This window comes from Chelonoidis abingdonii, chromosome 2 (assembly GCF_003597395.2).
Source record: "Chelonoidis abingdonii isolate Lonesome George chromosome 2, CheloAbing_2.0, whole genome shotgun sequence".
Taxonomy (NCBI): Eukaryota; Metazoa; Chordata; order Testudines; family Testudinidae; genus Chelonoidis; species Chelonoidis abingdonii.
In genome coordinates this window covers 244786392-244792666 of record NC_133770.1, presented here as the reverse complement: position 1 = coordinate 244792666, position 6275 = coordinate 244786392, and positions in this window count along the sequence as shown.

The window sequence follows — 6275 nt, the reverse complement described above, 5'->3', positions numbered from 1 at the left end:
CTCCAGAGATGGAGCTTCACCTCCCTAGGCAATTTATTCCAGTGTTTAACTACCCTGAAGTTAGAACTTTTTCCTAATGTCCAACCAATTCATCTTGCTGCAGTGTTAAGCCATTGTTCTTGTTCTATCATTAGAGGCTAAGGTTAACATTTTCTCCTCCTCCTGATGACAGCTCTTTAGATACTGAAAACTGCTATCACTCCTCTCAGTCTTCTCTTTTCCAAACTATAACCAATTTTCAGCTCTCATAGGTCATGTCTCAAGACCTTAATCATTCTTGTTGCTCTATCTGAATCCTTCAATTTATCCACATCTTTCTGAAATGCGGTGCCCAGAAGCTGGACACGACACTCCAGTTGAGCTAACCAGTGCAAGTAGAGCGGAAAGAATGATCTTGTGTCGTGTTTACATTCCACACTGTTAACAAGCTCCATAAGATCACATTTGCTTTTTTCACCGTATCACACTGTGACTTCAATATTTAGCTGTGGTGCCATATTTAAGAGTAGGTTAGATAAATGTCTATCAGGGATGGTCTAGACAGTATTTGGTCCTGCCATGAGGGCAGGGGACTGGACTCGATGACCTCTCGAGGTCCCTTCCAGTCCTAGAGTCTATGAATCTATGGCCACAGCTGAGCCTACTTTCCCCAATCAACCCAGGCTTTTTGCCCTACCCCTCTCCTGGGATGTTTCAAGCCCCGCAGGGTGGGAGCAGGTAAACACCCCACTACAACCTCCTTCTGGTCTCACTTCCTAGGCTTCATCTGCAGTTAAGATTTATCAATCCCTGCCTTCCCTCCAGGTGTAGCATATAAGGTTAATTGGCCCTTTCTGACCCACACTAACCCACTTTGGGTTTTTGTGAAGAGAACACCCCATCACACCCATTTTTCTGTTCCTTTACTTCCACACTATCCGTCAAAGCCCCAAAGCCCTTTCTGCTCCAGTAAGCCCCTGAGAGTTTTCCCTATTCTAACTCCAAGGATGATCCTTCTCTTTGATTTTTACTGTTATCTCTGATCCCGTTTCTCCTTGTTTCCAAACAAACAGTTTCCAACATGTCTGATGACAGCACATTAGTTAGATTAGATATAATACTGAAGAATATAGGTTCTTATACAATAATGAGAGCCATATAAGTCTCTGTGTACTGTAGGTAGACTGTGGTGCTTTTAAGATGTGGCTTTTTCTGATTGATTCTGGATGGCTGCTCTGTTCAAATCTCATGTGATTAGCTTGTCCTGATCAGAAGCAGCAATAATTCAGCTCCTCACCATTAATTCAAGCTTAGGTTTCAAATTCCTGACACTTGAAGATGACAGCCCTCCTACCAGAGATGACCAGACCTGCTGAGACCCAAAGAGGGATTTCAGAAAGGCCTGTTAGGGCTCTGGAAGGAAGAGGAAGTAAATATCTAAACATTTTCAAACCAAATTGCAGTTATGTTCACCCTTAGGTTCCCTAAAACTTTCTTTCCAGTTTGACTTCTTTATCCAAATAGATTACATAGGGTTTTAGTTAGACAAATAAAACAGCAAAAGAAACAAACAAAAGTGCCTCAAAGAAACATCAGGTGTAAATGGGGATAATTTTAATTATTTATTTAAATGCATAGACATTACACATTAGTTCAAAATAATCTATATTTATTTGTTTTCATAACATCAGGAATTGAAACAGGAATACTAATTGATATCTCAGTTGTAACATATGTATGTCATCATATAATATGGAAACAATATGTTCAATAATTCACTGCAACCCTGTGTCAAATAAAGTTTCTTCTATGACAAACATTTTGAAGAAAGAAAGAAAGAAACCTAAAAATGTGTGAGAAACAAGAAATTCCATTGCATAAATACTTAAAAGATTCTGGGGTTGATTTTCGATAGCAAGAACCAAATCTTCTGTTGTATGTATGAATGCCAAAACCTTCTATTTTGTTATGGTATGGTATGGAATGGTATGGTATGGTATGGAAGAAAATGAAGAGAAAAGCAAATAGACAAGCATTTAGTAATTATGCACTATCTGAAATCAGTTTACTTATTTAATGAATCCCAGCACACAAGCATTTCTTCAATGAAACAATAAGATCCTGCATGAAACAAAGAGATTTACTTCTTCAGAGCAATCTCATATTGCCACTAACTCCCTGTGAGGAGGGTACTACCTTTAACTTTGTATCTAAATAGTTTCTGCCTTGTGTGAGGATGTGCTGAAGCTCTAGCGAGTTTGTAGGATGAACAGCATAGAAAGGTGCACTATATCATTATGAGTTAAACATGGGGAAACCCGTTTTCCACCTTGATTTTGTCATTTTCCAGAAGACAAGAAAATAATTTTGAATTCAAAATGTTTTATTCCTGTTGTCTCTGTAGTGCTTCTCAAAAGAGAGCTCTGCACAATAATGCTGTTTACAGTGGGTGGCTCCTAAACCAGGGGTTTAAGCCCAATCCATTAATCAGTTTGAATCAAATATTGCAATCCATAACAATATAACTAGGAAGTACTTCCTGTCTGAAAGACAAAAACCATATCCTAGGCCAAACTCACTAACCAAAAATTGAGCAGAAAGAAGGCCTGGAACTTATGCTTAATAATAAACTAAAATGTCATAAATTAATCAGAAGCATTCTTTTTCCTCTAGAAGAAATGAGAACTTGAGGGGATCATGTTCATTGTATGCATAGCAATAGTGAATTCTGAGAGAAGCTCTGAAACCCAATGTATGGGTTCACATACCTTCTGGTTATCAGAACCAGTGCAAAGTTAAAAGCCAGGTTGCAGGAATTTATATACTTCATAGTTACAGAAAACCACCAATAAAAATGGCAAGTCATTTGTGAGCTGCCCTCAGGTTGGCTGAGACCATTCCACTTTAGTAAATGAAATCAACAGTAACTGAGGGAAACTTTACACAAGACTCAAGGCTTTACAAAATGTCTTATTACTATGTGGATAAGGCCTCTGTCAGTAATGATTTCAAATAGCCTATGAACACATTTTAATGATCCCAAATTTCCTCCCAGGGGAATAACATACTTCAGAAAGATTCACTTTGCTCTAATGGCTCTGTGAAGCCACACATCCCCCTTCCTAGGGATCAGTTCATTCCCCACTGAATTCCAACAGAAAGGAATTAGGCCTCAATTGAAATCAATGGGAATTTTGCCACTGATTTCAATAGGTCCAGAGTCAGACACTTAGGTAGGTAAGAGAAGATAAAGAAGACAACTAGATTTCAATGGAGTTGCATGGATGTAACTGAGAGTAGAATTAGACTTCATATATACATAACTCTCTTAACAACACTGGGAGTTAAGCACAGGAATCTGGAAGAAAGTAAGCTCCACACAGGCCGGGTCCAGGTTTTCTGCCAGCCCAAGCAATGAGAAGAAGAAAAAAAAAAAGCCGATCAGCGGCGCTTTGGCAGCAGCTCAATCGTGCTCCTTCTTTCTTCAGCGGCAGTTCGGCGGTGGGTCCTTCACTCCCTCTCTTCCTCTTCGGCAGCACTTCGGTGGCAGCTCAAAGAGGAAAAGAGGGACTGAGGAGACCCTCTGCCAAATTCCCGCCGAAGACCCGGATGTGCCTCCCCAAACACCTGCTTCCTTAGCTGGTGCCTGGAGCTGGCCCTGGCTCCACAGCAAAACTCGTAAATACCACAGCTAGGGTCTTATACCTACGTTAAAGAAAAGACAGCAATTCCTGATTCTGGACCTACTGAAATCAGTGGCAAAATTCCCATGGCTTACAAGCACTAGAGTATGTATTGTAACATCAGAAATAAAACTCGTCTTCTGCAAAAATGTCTCCAGCACCAGAATATATAGTTTAGCACCAAAAAGGCAGCCCTTACTAGCCATTTGCTCAGTAAATGACATAAAAGTGAGGCAAAAATATCACAGGCAATTATTATAACATGAAAGGCTGCACTGGGTTCTTAATGGCATTGCTGCATCCTTTTAGCTTTTTACTCCTATAACTCTTATAAGTGTCTCTTATTTTAAATCACAGTTATTCTTCATCCCTATTTTATTCCTTGTATAGTTTCATAAATATCTGTTTTATATTTAAAGTAGAACAAACAATATTGTATCCAAAAGGAATATTTTTCCAATGGCCAGTCTATTGTTATAAAAGCACACTGCTATTCTGCTCTGTAGGAAAAGGAGTGCAGATTTGTAAACTTGTGAAATGGGTGGAACAGTCCCATGATATTTGGGTTTTTTTGAGTTTCTCTTTTTTCAGCATAGCCCTGTAATGGTGAGGGAATATTATATGACACCTTTGGTCTTCAGCACATTTCTGGTACTTTTATTCCAACAGCATTTTATGTCAGGTAATCAATCAAGCAGCACTGACACGGGCTATCAAGGTAGATGTTTGCTGGTATTGTCATTATTCAGTCCAAGGGAAATTGCAGGAATTCAAATAGATAATGCACATTTATAAAAAATTGAAAGGTAAACTGCATTTGGTTAGTCAAATGTCCAGTTAGCTCTAACCTTCTTTGTTAAATGAAATATGTTAAACTAAATGCTTGCCGCTGGTTTTCTCAGAAGCTGCTCTTATGAAATAGCTTATATCCAGATTATTTCCTGCTGTTGTAAATTACAGTGTGATTATGACAGATATAATTATCCGTAGCACCATTACTGTGTTTTGAAATAAAATCTGCACCCCTGTTTGATGTAGCAAAGTTTCCTATTACTTATATCTACAGAAAACAAAATATTCCAAATTATCAGCTTATTATTACCAAGTTAAAAAAAAGTTACAGATACAATAACATATATACCCGTTATAATACTTTCAGCTGAATTACAGAATTATAAATTAATTTACAATTTCTAGTTCTGTTTGGAAAGTGTACCACACAATGTACAAGTTGCAAGTTACAAAGTGCATAGTTAATAAACATTAACCCTAATCCTTAGGCTCTGCATCTTAGAACTTTTGTTAATGTAGTCTCTGCCAGTTATTTTTTATCATTTTTTTGCAAATGTAAGGAAATGCAAACATGTAAAATTTTATCTGTTTCCCCTCCATCCTCCAAAAAACATCTGTCATGTGGAACAAAAATGCATTTTGCCTCTATATTCCTTAGTCAAAAACTCCCATTGGGATACAGAACATGGCCTATGTACCACTTAAAATGGAACCTTTCAAATAGAGCCTTAAGTGCTGCACAGAGCTTGTGTTTTCCTTCTGCAAAGGGGTGAATTTCACTCAGTTGGACTATTTGACCAAGTGAGGACTTCAGGACTTTAAGACCATTGTTAACAGCAAGGAAAACCTGTAACATTTAAATTGTAACTAAAATAAAAGTTACAGAAACATCACACGTGGTTTTGTTTTTAAGTTCTGATGCCTAGTGACACTATATACTTCTCTAATTATTGTCATATCAGACAAAGGAATGTCAGCCAGACATATGCTTGAAGAGCTACAGAACAATAAATGACTTTCTCTGAGTTAGTATCTAATCATAGTATCAGAGGGGTAGCCGTGTTAGTCTGGATCTGTAAAAAGCAACAGAGAGTCCTGTGGCATGCATCTGACGAAGTGGGTACTCACCCAAAGTTTATGCTCCAATACATCTCTTGTCTAATCATAGATATCTGAAGTATAATAATTCCATTTGCCATGTACTACAGAACTCATTCAGTCCATATAATTGATCCCTTTGGCAATAGGGTTGACTACATGTAAATTATTCCCGTATTTGTAATTTCTGTAAAGCTGTCATGTACTCTGGTAGCAGACTTTCTTAACCAGGCTTGGGAAGAGGACATCTTTGCTTTAAAATAAAATGCATATATATATACGATTCTGGTGAAACTCATGAACTTCCAAAGCTCATGAACTTCAAAGCGCCCAACATATCTGTGCCAAGCAGAGTGGAAATGTGGGAAATTGTAAACAACTAATCACTTGTATTCTATGTTCATCATGAGCAAAATTCTGCCTTGTGATATGAAGGTACAACTCTCAGTCACTTCAATGACAGTTGCACACATGTATCTGAGAGCAGAATTTGTACCCTGGTCTGTTACGCATGCCATTCAGGACAAGGAATCTATACATATATACAGTGTTCTAGTTTCAACTGTATTCCCTTTTCCATAAATTTTCAACTTAGCTCCCACAAGAAGTTTGCTTTTTGGCGAGGAGAATAAGTATAATTTTCTTTGCTGGTTTATTGTTTGAAGGACTCTGTTTTTTTGTTGCACATTGTTAACCCCTCCCCCTCCTTTTTAAATAAAAGTT